We start from the raw sequence: 13958 nt of genomic DNA, 5'->3' as shown, positions 1-13958 counted from the left end.
TTGTAATAAAGGGCCCTATCCCAAGGAACTGTGATAGAGTCCAAATATGGCTCCCGAAAATGCACTTCTTTTACCAAAAGAAATTCTGTTGATGACCTACACAAGTTAGCATCATTTTTTCTGCCCTCAGCCACCCAGGACCAGAATAACTTTTTTAATATCAGCTTTGGCGGGGCAGATCTATTATCCCAATCGTCCTCAAGGCCCAAATTAATTAGGAGATGTTTAACTTCCCTTAGCCACTGGATCTTGGCCCAGCCGGGCAATGCAAGAATCTCTTTTAAACCATCTGCATAGCTGGACAATTCAGGGACTCTCCAGATACGGGCCCATAGGAGAAGCGGACGCAACTTCGCTTGATCACTAATCGAACAAATGCCCATATCTAGTAGAAGAGGAAGAGTTGGGGTATTATGAGGAAGGGCCATTAGATCTTTGAGAAATTTATTTTCAGAGCGGGTCCAGCTGGTCCACGTTCTGTACACCCCATAATTCAGTGCCATAGAGAGCTGCACTAACAGCCCGTGCCCTATAGATGTCCAGGGCCGGTGCTATTGGTTTAAAGAAGGAGCCATGATGTTTCTTAAGGAGGGCACCTGTCACTCTCTTATGGGACAGCAACATCTTTTGGAGATGGTTTATCCAACTCATGGAGTCGCAGAGACGGATGCCAAGATAGTCGAACTCCTTGACCCTCTCGAGTGGGACTAGATCAAGTGTAGGTGGTGTAACTGATTTCTTTGGGGGATTTAAGACCAGGAACTTCGTCTTCCCCGTGTTTATGACCAGACCTCTCGAATCACAGAAGGTCTTAAAGCTGTTTAGCAGGCTCTGTAGCCCCGCTGGTGTCTTAGAGATCAGGAGGGTGTCATCTGCAAATAAGAGGGTGGGTATTTTCTTACCCGCCAGGAAAGGGGCATCTGCTGGATGTTGTAGCAGATGTTCCACCACTCCGTTGACCTATAGTGAAAACAGAGTGGGGGCCAAAACAAAACCCTGGCGGACACCTCTATTTACAGGGATACGTGACGTTTTTTGTCCCTGCACTCCCCACCTGATCTGGGCAAAGTTGTCTACATGGAATTTTATCAGAATGTTCAACAGGTAAGGTGGAATGCCCAGTGTGTCGAGAACACTCCAGAGCTGCTCACGTGGGACCAGGTCAAAGGCAGTCCTTAGATCTATAAATGCCAGGTACAGGCTGCCTTTGCCCAGTACAACCACTTTCCAGTAGAGCATCAGCAGCCGGAGTGCTTGCTCGATCGTCCCCGTGCCAGTTCTAAAACCGGCTTGGAAATCTGACAAAATGTTGTTCTCTTCAACCCACTGCGTGATTCTTGCTAAGACAACCTTGCCTGCCACCTTCTGCAAACTATCAAGGAGGCTTATGGGGCGATAATTGTCAGGGTCGTCCCTGTCTCCTTTCTTAAAGACAGGGACGACCTCTGCACCCCTCCAAGAGTCTGGTAGGGCCGCACCAGCCAAACCAGTATTCATGACGGAAGCAATAAGTCTCCCCCACTCGACCAAATTGACACGGAGTAGATCCCCTGGTAGGCCATCCGGGCCTGCCGCCTTATTCGGGCCTGGCACTTAATCGCCCATTCTACTTCTTTGCATGTGAAATGGGAGTCCTCAGTGGGCTCCAATTTACACAAGGCATGCTGACCCACCTCGGTAAGCTCGTGGGCCTCGCTCACTGCATAAAGCTTGGAAAAGTGGTCAAGCCATGCTCCCTCAGTTATATTGCACGTTATGAGCGAGTCCGTGGGTTTGTCCTTATTTCTTATTAATTTCCAAAAGCCTTTGGAATCCTTCCTAAGGCTAGCTGCCAATAGGTCCTGCCAAAACAAGTTCTCATGGTCAGCCTTGGCCTTTGCTAAAATCTTTCTATAGTGACGCCTGGCGAAGCTGATCTGGGCCCCATCCTTGGCTTTTACCGCCCTGATCAGTTCTTTTTTGGCGACACTACAGGCATGCGAGAACCAGCCCGTGCTGCGCATCGGTCTACCGTTTGCGGTGCGCCTCGAGCCTGGGGGGTAAGCCACAAAAAGTTCCCCCAACGCGGTAGATGCTTCAAGAAACAAGTTGGGACCCTCAAGATCATAATCAGTGGGTCCTAATAAGTCTAACCGCGATGCGATGTTAGTCATTATAGATTTGGCCTCCCAGATCTTGGCATCATTTGCCACAAAGGTATTCCATTTTAACCGTCTGGCACAATTAGAGGGAATTACTTCTTGTGTTGTTTTCCAGACGTTAGGGGTTAGGGCTGAGGGAGCACCCGTAATAAGGGAGGACAAGGACAGGGATAGGGGATTGTGATCACTAACAGGAGACTGGATAACTTCCATATCAGTTAAGTGTGCCCAGAGGCTATAGTTCAATAGAATGAAGTCAATTCGCGAGGAATGACCCACTCTATTGTACGTGTGAGCTCCTGACTGGTCTGACTTAGTTCTACCATTGGTGGCCCTAAGGCCATGTTCCAGGCAGAGTGCGTTAAGATCGATAGCATTTTGAGACCAGCTTCTGATAGGGGCCAGTGAGAGGGGTGGAATGCCTCTCCTGGCGTCATCCTCCCAGGTGCCCAAAATGTCTTCACTGGCCAGGGGTTCAAAGGTGCAGTTGAAATCCCCTGCAAGTATCACTAAAGCATCGGGCGCACAAGAACTAAGACCCTCCTCAATACCCGTAGATGGCAGTTTTGATGTTCCCCCCCCGTGCACCCCTAACATAGATGTTAAAAACTTCGAGCCTGCTCCCCCCCTGTGGCCTTCTGACAGAAATTCTCTGTAGATCCGGTGATTTATTAGCAATCTGTCTAATAGAAAGACCCAACGAGATATTTGCCCAAATAAGGAGGCCACCAGAAGGACGGCCTTTCCCTCCCTGTGATTGTGTTGCCGGAACAAAATAGGTGGTGAAACCCACCTTGTGATGTGGTTCCAGACACCAGGTTTCCTGGAATAGGCACAACCCGAAATCTTCGATAAAAGAGTTCCAATCGGGTATGTCTATGTTCCGGGCCAGGCCTGCTATATTCCAACTAAGTACTTTCAGAGCCTCTCCCTCGGATCTCTTGGGACCCTGCGCCTGGTCATTTACGGGGTGAACCAAAACAATACTAGGGGTTATGCTAGGGGTTATGCTAGGAACAGTACTAGGGGACTCAACTGTGGTCAGGACAACAGTCTCAGTTCCAGGCACCACCACCCGAGAGGAAGGTAGCTCTCCCCCCGTGCTTGGCAGCGGTGGTGGAATAAGACTGCTGGGCTGAGATCCCCCACTGCTAACGGCCAGTTCGGATGAGGGAAGTTCTGGGGGAATAAATCCCTCTAGCTGTAGCCTGCCTGTTACAAACAGCACCCCAGGGAGGAGGTTACCCTTAGCATTATCATTTGGTGGAGCTACCAGGCTTAGTTTGTTGTTAAGGGGCTCAGGGATTAAATCAGCTAGCCGAGATTCGGCAAGTCTACCCTCGTTAAGCGTGACCCTATTTTCTGGCGCAATGTATTTTGCGGGGATGCATCGAGATTGCATAGCAGTAGGATGCTGTGGGGAGGGAGGTAAGTCTTCAGAAAAAACTGGACAAGGCACATTGTTAATGAGTCAATCGACATCTTCGAGACAACCAAATCTATTGTAGGTGGGTGCCCCATCCCATCTCCCTTGTGTGCCCTGCCAGCAATCTACTGGATCACCCCATGCATGATTTCTAGACAAAGGCCAGTTCCCCCCATTTTTAGGATGTGAGAGCGGGGGATAAAAATAGGTTAGGGGTCTAGCTACTATGGACGAATTTCCCCCGTGATCGTTCCATGTGCATATGTAGTGTGCTGTATTGGGGTTATCAAAAGAAACAATTATACAGTCACCTGGAATTGATTTGAAGGAGGTGCCTATCCATGGTACCCTTCGCACCATGAGAATTTTACTTCTCAGGTGGGCGGGTAACGGCCTGTTTTCGTTTAGCCAGTGTGTTACCTTGTTTCTCAGTGACCCAAAATTTTCCTGCTGATGGTATGCAATCTCCGGGACACCTGTTAGCACCACTACATAAGGTCTAACATCCGGGGGGAGGTCGATATAGCCCCCACGATGTTTCTCCTTATGTTTCACCCCCTGTGTCTTTGGATAATAAGACTTTTGTTCTTTAGCCCTTGTGGGTACTGTGGCCTTTGTAACTGGTACGGGATATGCAAGCGATTGTTTGGATAAATCCTTTGTGCCATTTATATTATTACTTATGGCAGCCTTAAGACGGGGTTTAGGAATGGGTTTGGTTACAGGGACCACAGGGGTAGGGACTGTAGTTGTTGGTGTGTGGTGGGTTGGGCCGAATGTACTAATCGATTTATGATCAGTTATGCTAAGAGTTGCTAAAGTTAGTATGCTCTTTTCTGTCTCAAGCAGTTGATTTTCTATGCGCGACAGTCTGACTTCCAGGGGGGGTAGAAGTTTCTTTAGTGTTTCCCAGACAATCGTTAAAAATTCCACATCTCTCCCCCCTATCACACACTCAGGGACCCCCTCATTTTCGCCCTCTATTACTAAATCCTGCTCCCCCTCTATACCCACCGACTAGTTTCTGCAAGGATTGAGGTGTTATGGGCCGTAGGTGGTAAGGATTGTGAAGGAAGGTGGGGCGGTATAGTGGACACCCCTCCTGCTATAGGATTAGCACTCATGAGGATCTGGGCCTTTGCTACCTTCGCCTTCTTCCTAGAGTAGGCAGATGTAGTTTGGCGCTTTCGTTTTTGGACGGTACCCTCTTTGGTTGTAGAAGGATTCCTCCCTCCCTCCCCCTTGGGGTTGGATGATGTATCTATTGGGGATCCCTTTTCCAGCTCCATCACACCCATAGAAGGGGTGAGATTGGGAGTTGGTGAAAGTGGTAGCCCCCCCATAGGAGCGGGAAATGGGGAAACCGGTATCTGGTGGACATCTGCATGCGTCATGGTAGGGGCAATACCTACCCGACGTTCAGGAGTTTTGGCTAAGGCAAGATGGCCTAAGGATGACTTCCTCACTAAAGTCAATTCCTGGGAAATTCGTCTAGCTACATCAAGGTCCATAGAGACTCTCTGCTGCATTTTAGTAATTTCCACATCAATGGCAGTGTTGGTTCTAGTTATAAAGTCATCAAGAGTCCCATTCAGCTTCTTCCCTTTAGCTGCCCTGTTTCGGCACTCACGCACAGACATTGTGGCTATACTTAAAGTTCCTCGAGAACTAGTAGGAAACAAAAGCAAGGGTTAGGCAAACAATGATAGAACCAAGGGGAGAGGCCCGGTTCGGTCTCTAACGTTCTCTAACGGCCTCAAACGGCCCGCCCTTTGCCCGGGCTTCGCCCCGGGCGCTCCCGCGCGCTCCCGCGCAGCGTGGTTCTCTGTAACTTATGGCCGAGAGGACGTGAGGACGTAAGAGTGAGGGTGGGGTGGGGCGGTCAGGGAGAGCGGGCCCGATGTCTCGGCCTCAGGGTTGCCGGGACTCCTGGGAAAGCGAGTCCCGGTCCCAACGCTCGTAGCCCTGCAGCCCTGTCCCTCACCCAGCAGGGGCCAAACACCGGTAAAATCAGCTGAGCGATGTGGGACCCGCGAAGCGGGTTCCGCGAGAAGTAGCGTTGGTCCTTATCAATAGCAGCAACTGCAAAGGTCTGTGAAGGCGTCCCACGAAGCAGCAACAAGCAAGGTCTTTTAAAAGAGTGAGGGTGGGGCGGGGCGGTCAGGGAGAGCGGGCCCGGTGTCTCGGCCTCAGGGTTGCCGGGACTCCTGGGAAAGCGAGTCCCGGTCCCAACGCTCGCAGCCCTGCAGCCCTGTCACTCACCCAGCAGGGGCCAAACACCGGTAAAATCAGCTGAGCGATGCGGGACCCGCGAAGCGGGTTCCGCGAGAAGTAGCGTTGGTCCTTATCAATAGCAGCAACAGCAAAGGTCTGTTAAATAATAGGAATACACACAACAAATTCTTGCAAAATACAGTCATGAAAAAGTTGGAATCTGCTGTGCACATCAGCGCTGAAGAAAAACTGTGGTAATCCTTTACTGTGCATGTAAACACCTTAGAAATCCTGTGGTAAACCTTACATTCCCTTGTGCATCGGCATGAATACCGGGGAGCACACACTACCAAATAGCTGCAGTGGGGCACCCAATAAATTAAAAATTGAGCTATGAAAGCTTGTTACCAACGGTGCGCATCGCCACTGAAAGCACACAAGGAGACAAAGCCATGTGTATTGGGTCTGAGCAGCATCGCTTTGCAAGGTTTAGCGCTGTCTAGCATGGGTTTCGTTGAAGCTGCAAGGCTGCAATGAGCTGTGTAGTGAGGCTTTGCGAGGCTTGGTGCAGGTTGTGATGAAGCTGGCAGCGGTGCGGCGGGACTTTGTGGGACTTTGCATCGCTCTGTGTCGATTCCGGTGAGGCTGGCAGCTGTGCGATGACACATTGTGGGGCTTCACGTTGCACAATTTCTGATGAAGCTTACAGCTGTGCAGTGAGGCTTTGAGGGGCTCTGCATTGCTTTACGTTCAAATTGGTGGAACCTTCACTTAGACCCAGAGGAGCTCTCTCTTACACCAGCTAAGGACACAGGTCCTAGGAGAGGGAGAGGCACCACTTGGGGATCAGGAACTACTCTAGCAGAGGCCAGCATGGCTCAGGGAGGTCTAGTTGCAGGTTCAGACAGGTCCAGTGCAGCAGGTCAGTTGGGCAGTTGCAGGGAGGCCTCTGGAGCTTGTTATGTCACTGTAGCTTACACAGTAGGTCAATCAGCTAAGGCTTTGAGTCACTCAGTCTGGGATGAAGGGAGCAGGTCCAGTTTCCTTTCTCAGCAAGCAGGGCAGGCCTCAAGCAACAGAGCACTAGGGTGTCCTTCTTCTATGCTATCCACAGGTCCAGGAGTGTACTGAAGAGTGGGTCTGAGAGTAACCTTTTTATATCTGGTGCCTACTTTAAAGTGAAAGAAGCCTCTGGAGTTACTCCCTTCTGAGGTGTCTAGAATTGCCTGCCTCCCTGCCCTGGTTACAGTGTGTCTGGGGGCACAATAGGCTAGTGTGAAGTCCTTTGTGTGAGCTGGGCCAGTACCTTTGAAGTGCAAATAAAGTAGGTGACAGCTCCTACCCGCACATTAAGCCTGGATGGCCATCTTGACAACACTGAAACCCTTTATTTTGATGCTGCGTGAGAGGAATATACAAAGGCAGGTATCATTCAAAACATCAATGAAGGATATACTTGGTTAAATAATCTTCTGCATCTAATGCTATCACCCTATATTCAAATCTCAGGCCACCTTAATGAAAGTAATAATCTTTATTATCAAGTTCATTCAAAAAGAGATAATTACAAGAAACATTTTGATCATGTTATAAAAAAAACATATGACCAATGTCCCTTGTGAACTTAAAAACCACAAAAATGTACATCCAACAAATAAAATTGCGTTTCATCTAACAAACAACATTGATTCTTTTTAAAAAAAAGAGTCCATTAGCTCTCTCAAGCCTATTTGTTTTTTATGTTTGTTTGTTAAATGCATCGACCACGTTTCAACCTAGAAATTTAACTAGGTCTCATCAGGACGTTGAGGGTGAGATGCGAGGAGCAGGGAGGCAATGCGTCGGTTCCAATACTTATGATTCTTAGGCAATATGTTATCACTGAGCCATGCCCTCAGAGATGCAGTGTCATTGAACAGCCCGGGATTTAGGCAATGCATCGTTGTTGTGCCACACAGCCAGGGGTGCGATGTCCTTGAAGAAGGCGAAACATCAGTGCTGAAGGAGATCCGTCCATTCCTAATGACGCAATGACAACAATGCATGGATTTTGCAGGAACAGCACAGAAAACCCCTCTTCTAATGGCCAGGACTGGATTGACACCACTTGGCAGGACACGATTCATGGTTGGCAGAGTCCAGTGCTGTTGGAGCATTGATTGAAGTCTTTGATGTCCATGAAACTTCAGAACAGGAGGCAATTCAGCAAGCCCTTGGAGTCCCTTTTGTTCTGGAGCCTAGAGATGCAGGTCCAGTTCTCCTCACTCCCAGGAAGGAAGGGCAGCAGGCAGCAGGGCAGGCACAGAAAAGCAGGAGTCCAGCAAAGTCCAGCAGAGACCAGCAGATTGACAGTCCTTTCAGCAGCACAGCAGTCCTTCTTGCAGGCAGAGTATCCTCAGGTCCAGAAGCGTACTGACGTGGTGGTGTCTGAGGTCAAGTGCTCATACCCAGTTGTGCCTTTGAAGTGGAAGAGACTTTAAAGAGAGGGCTTTGAAGTGCACTGGGTCCCTGCCCTTCCTGCATTGGCTCTAGATTCACTACAGGGGGTTAGCAGCCCTTTGTGTGCGGACAGGCACAGCCTATTAGCTGTAAGTGTCAGCTCCTCCCTCCCTTCCTTCCCAGGGTGGCCCATCAGGCACCCCTAAGCTCCCTTTGTGAGGGGCTGTCTGGAGAGAATGCACAAAGCCCTGCTGTCACCCACCCCAGACGTGTAGTCAGAAACATACAGAAGGCACAGAATGATTTAAGAAAGAAAATGCCAACTTTCTAAAAGTAGCATTTTCAGACTGGCAACTTAAAATACAATTTTATCATAAGTTGCGATTTTAAATTGAGACTCCAGAGACACCAAACTTGAAAATTCTATCTCTTCCCAATTGGGAATTACACTAACAAAGTTGAATACGGTAATCCCAATGTTAACCTATGGGGAGAGATAAGCCTTGAAGTAGTAAAAAATGTATTTTAGGAATTTTTCACTACCAGGGCATGTAAAATTAAAAAGTGCATGTCCCACTTTTTAAATACGCAGTACCTTGCTCTAAGGGCTGTCATATATGTACTAACAATGAAGATATGGGCCTGGCAAATGGGTTAACTTGCCAGTTCGACATGGCAGTTTGAAACTGCACACACAGGCTCTAGGCACAATCAGTGCTGCAGGCCCACTAATAGCATTTAATTTATATAGCTTGGGCATATGTAGTGCACTTGCTGCAGGACCACTAGTAGCATTTAATTTATATAGCTTGGGCATATGTAGTGCACTTTGCAAGGGAATTATAAGTAAATTAAATATGCCAATTATAGAAAAGCCAATATTACCATGTTTTAAACAGAGAGCACATGCCCTTAAACACTGGTTAGCAGTGGTAAGGGGCCCAGAGTCCCATGGCCAGCAAAAATGAAGTCAGCAAAACAAGAGGTCAGAAGGCAAAAAGTCTGTGGAACCACACCTGGAATGCCAGGGCTAACAATAACCCATTAAGTTCCTAACTATAAATAAACATAGAATCAGGGGTACTACTTAACTATTGATTCCAGAAAACCCTTTTATCAATCACGCCTTTCTTGACAACATATTTTTTCATTTACTTGTAAGGTTTCTTTACTTAGATACAGTTCCTCTTTGAGAGTGCAAGAGCTTTAGGATATCTCGTCTCTCTTTGAATAATTATATTTTGTTATATTTCAAAAAAATATTACGAAAAAACCTGTGCATGCTCACAAATATCAGTGAGCCAGTGTTGCAAAGCTTTAAAACATAACTCCTGTAGTTCATAAAAAGCTCTACTATAAATGTTTTCCAGATTACCGCCTGTGTTGAGCATGTTTAATGTCCACATCAGATTAAGTGGCACCACCGCTTCTAAACTAGATATACCCAATCATTGACAGGTACACGAGTCATCCACTACATTTTATTAAGAATATTTGCTCTATTCATAATTATGTTCTACATGGCGGATTATATCTTAAATGTGGATTCTGGGTAGGTGTCATCTGTGCATATTTGTGAAAAGGGGTGTCTAGAGATCTAAAAAAATGGAAGTAGTAAAAAATGTATTTTAGGAATTTTTCACTACCAGGGCATGTAAAATTAAAAAGTGCATGTCCCACTTTTTAAATACGCAGTACCTTGCTCTAAAGGCTGTCATATATGTACTAACCATGAAGATATGGGCCTGGCAAATGGGTTAACTTGCCAGTTCGACATGGCAGTTTGAAACTGCACACACAGGCTCTAGGCACAATCAGTGCTGCAGGCCCACTAATAGCATTTAATTTATATAGCTTGGGCATATGTAGTGCACTTTGCAAGGGAATTATAAGTAAATTAAATATGCCAATTATAGAAAAGCCAATATTACCATGTTTTAAACAGAGAGCACATGCCCTTAAACACTGGTTAGCAGTGGTAAGGGGCCCAAAGTCCCATGGCCAGCAAAAATGAAGTCAGCAAAACAAGAGGTCAGAAGGCAAAAAGTCTATGGAAACCACACCTGGAATGCCAGGGCTAACAATAACCCATTAAGTTCCTAACTATAAATAAACATAGAATCAGGGGCACTACTTAACTATTGATTCCAGAAAACCCTTTTATCAATCACGCCTTTCTTGTCACCATATTTCTTCATTTACTTGTAAGGTTTCTTTACTTAGATACAGTTCCTCTTTGAGAGTGCAAGAGCTTTAGGATATCTCGTCTCTCTTTGAATAATTATATTTTGTTATATTTCAAGAAAATATTACGAAAAAACCCGTACATGCTCACAAATATCAGTGAGCCAGTGTTGCAAAGCTTTAAAACATAACTCCTGTAGTTCATAAAAAGCTCTACTATAAATGTTTTCCAGATTACCGCCTGTGTTGAGCATGTTTAATGTCCACATCAGATTAAGTGGCACCGCTTCTAAACTAGATATACCCAATCATTGACATGTACACGAGTCATCCACTACATTTTATTAAGAACATTTGCTCTATTCATAATTATGTTCTACATAGCGGATTATATCTTAAATGTGGATGGATTCTGGGTAGGTGTCATCTGTGCATATTTGTGAAAAGGGGTGTCTAGAGATCTAAAAAAATTCACAAAGCGGTTAAACATAGATTTAATAGGATGACTGGTAAAAAGCAACTTGAAGTACACCATAAGTCACGGGCCCGCGGGCTAACAGCGGCCCGGCAAGCCTTCCCTGGTGGCCCGCGGACCGTTCAAACATCGTACCTGTGTTTTAATATATATATATATTTTTTAAGTGTGTTAGCAAACACCCCTGCGGCAGCGCGACTTAAGAGACTCTGCTGCTCTGTGGAGGCGATTCCTGCCATAGTCAGAGTGGAGCTGCAGGGGCCTAAGAGGTGAACAAAGCCTCATTAACATGTGAATGGTCTTTTAAAGAACTGTGAAGTGCTTGGGTGCGGCTGTGTGTGTGTGCCCGGAAGCTGTATCAGCCAGGGCACATACAGGCAGGGTGAGATGAAGAGGGTGACAGAAGGAGAGGGAGGAGGTAGAGGGGGAGAGAGACAGAGGCAGACAGAGGGAGAGGGAGGGAGGGAGACAAAGGCAGACAGAGGGAGAGCGAGGGAGGGAGACAGAGAGAGGGAGAGCGAGGGAGGGCGAGCGAGGGAGGGAGACGGAGGGAGAGCGAGGGAGAGGCAGACAGAGGGAGAGCGAGGGAGAGCAAGGGAGACAGAGGCAGACAGAGGGAGAGCAAGGGAGAGCGAGGGAGGATGAGGGAGGCAGACAGCGGCAGAGCGAGGGAGAGCAAGGGAGAGTGAGGGAGAGCAAGGGAGAGCAAGGGAGAGTGAGGGAGGCAGACAGAGGCAGAGCGAGGGAGAGTGAGGGAGGCAGACAGCGGCAGAGCTAGGGAGAGCGAGGCAGAGGGAGGGAGAGCGAGGGAGAGAGACAGAGGCAGACAGAGGGAGAGCGAGGGAGGGAGACAGAGGGAGAGCAAGTTAGAGCGAGGGAGACGGAGGGAGACAGAGGAGCGAGGGAGAGGAAGGGAGGGTAGGGAGACAGAGAAGCGAGGGAGAGGGAGGGAGACAGAGGGAGAGCGAGGGAGACAGAGCGAGGGAGGGAGACAGAGCGAGGGAGGGAGACAGAGCGACAGAGGGAGACAGAGTGAGGGAGGGAGACCTCAGAGTGAGAGAGGGGGAAGGAGAGAGAGGGAGACAGAGGGAAGGAGGGAGACGGAAGTAAAGAGAGAGGGAAGTAAAGAGAGAGGGAAGGAGAGAGAGGGAGAGGGAAATAAAGTGAGGGAGAGGGACACAGCGAGGGAGAGGGGAACAGAGAGAGGGAGAGGGTAACTGGGGGAGGGAAACAGAGAGAGAGGGAGACAGAGAGAGAGTGAGACAGTCAGAGTGAGTGAGACAGAGGGAGAGAGGGAGTGAGACAGTCAGAGTGAGTGAGGCAGAGGGAGACAGAAAGACAGAGGGAGAGAGAGGGAGGGAGAGAGGGAGGGAGACAGAGAGAGAGAGACTGAAAAAGAACGAGAGAGAGAGAGATGTGTGTATGCTGTGTCTGGTAGCTCAGTGGATGAAGGCGTCCGCTGCAGGGACCAGTGATCAACCTCATGGTACCAGTTTCTTTTGTTGCTCTAGCCCCGCCCCCTCCCCCACTGACCCCGCCCCCACCGGTGCGGCCCTTGGACACAAACCTCACTGTAAATTTGGCCCCCGAGAGAAAGTTTGTGAGTACCCATGTGCATAAGTGATAGGCTGGTTATATTCAGAAAAAAGATAACCAATTATGACAGACTGAGAATTCATAGAGAGATTAGAGAGGACTCTCTTCAAGACTGCTCCTGATTTCTTGATAACTGTGGCATGAAAGAGGAGACCAGAGATGACGTAACATTTCTCAATATTTGAGGGATTAAGTTTATCTTTTTTTTTAAGGAGAGGTTAACAGGAGCGGCTCGTATTGGGGAAAAGAGGCAGGGGAGGGAGCGGGGGAGGAATGGGGACAACGGAGACAAAGAAATACAAAATAAAATTCACAAAAGAGGCAGGGAGGGGATACGGGGACACTGGAGACGAAAAAATAAACAACAAAATGTACCTGCAGCCCTCCAGCATCGCAACATTCTCTTCCGCTCCTATCCACCGCTGCAGACGGGCACAGGCTCCCAGCCTGCGGCTAATCCTGAAACTGCTATCATATGAGAGCAGCTTCAGGATTGGCCAGAACTCAGTTGATGTGCACTACAGGAAAGAATGGGAGTCTCTGCCCATTCTCTCCAACCCTGGGGTTGGAGCTACACTGCGCATGTGCTTTTTGGCCGCCCTGAGACAGCCGGCCAAAAACCACATGTGCAGTGAAGGTAGAGCCCGCCACTCCCCCTCCAGCCTATCATCACACTGACCCCGCTCAAGTCCCGGCACAAGCAAAATAAAACAATAATAAAACAGATTTTAAACCCGTTTTATAACAATTTTAGTTTTTTTAAATGTAAATTACTGGTGAGGAGGACACTCCTCCGCCACAGTGGAGGAGCCGCCGCTGCAGCTTTTTGATAGTTTGGTACAACACCAGTTCAAAGAGAGGAGTCGTGTGGGCCAGCCAATAAGAGAGAAATACTTGATCAGGGTCTTTGGTAATGAATGGCGAGATCAGGTCACTAGAGTATGAGGAGTGCTTTGCATCTGGACAGTGGAGAGAAAGCGGTCCTCACAGATGCTTTAGGAAATACCCATATAATAGAATTCTGCACTGATTGAAGAAATAGTATTAAAGGCATTAGTTTCCTGTCAAATTTCCTTATTTTGTCTCAGAAGAATGAGGCAAATTTGCTTCCTCTAGCAATATCGGAACTGTAAGGAGATATTTGTTTGAGATTTAAATCTTTGAAGTACTTTCTTATGTCTGTTTTTAGAGGGGTTTGGTTGTGAATTAACCCATGACGCTTACGCTAACCAAATGGAGGACTTACGGCACTTTCTTTGACGTTTCAGCTGAATAAGCATCAGGGGAGCTTTCGTGGCTGTCCACAGTCTCTCAGCTCCTCTGAGTCTGAATCTGACGAGGACCACTGAGGAAAAGTGAAAGAAGGAAAAACAGAAACGGTGAAGAGAGTAGAAGAAAAATGGGAAAATCGGAGGGAAATACATGAGGAGGTAGGGAGGCCAGTGTTGCTTCTCTCTTATCTCCTTTCAGCCACAGAATTAAC

The sequence above is a fragment of the Lissotriton helveticus genome, chromosome 2_2 (genome assembly GCF_964261635.1).
Source record: "Lissotriton helveticus chromosome 2_2, aLisHel1.1, whole genome shotgun sequence".
NCBI classification, from domain to species: domain Eukaryota; kingdom Metazoa; phylum Chordata; class Amphibia; order Caudata; family Salamandridae; genus Lissotriton; species Lissotriton helveticus.
This window is presented reverse-complemented; position numbering follows the sequence as displayed.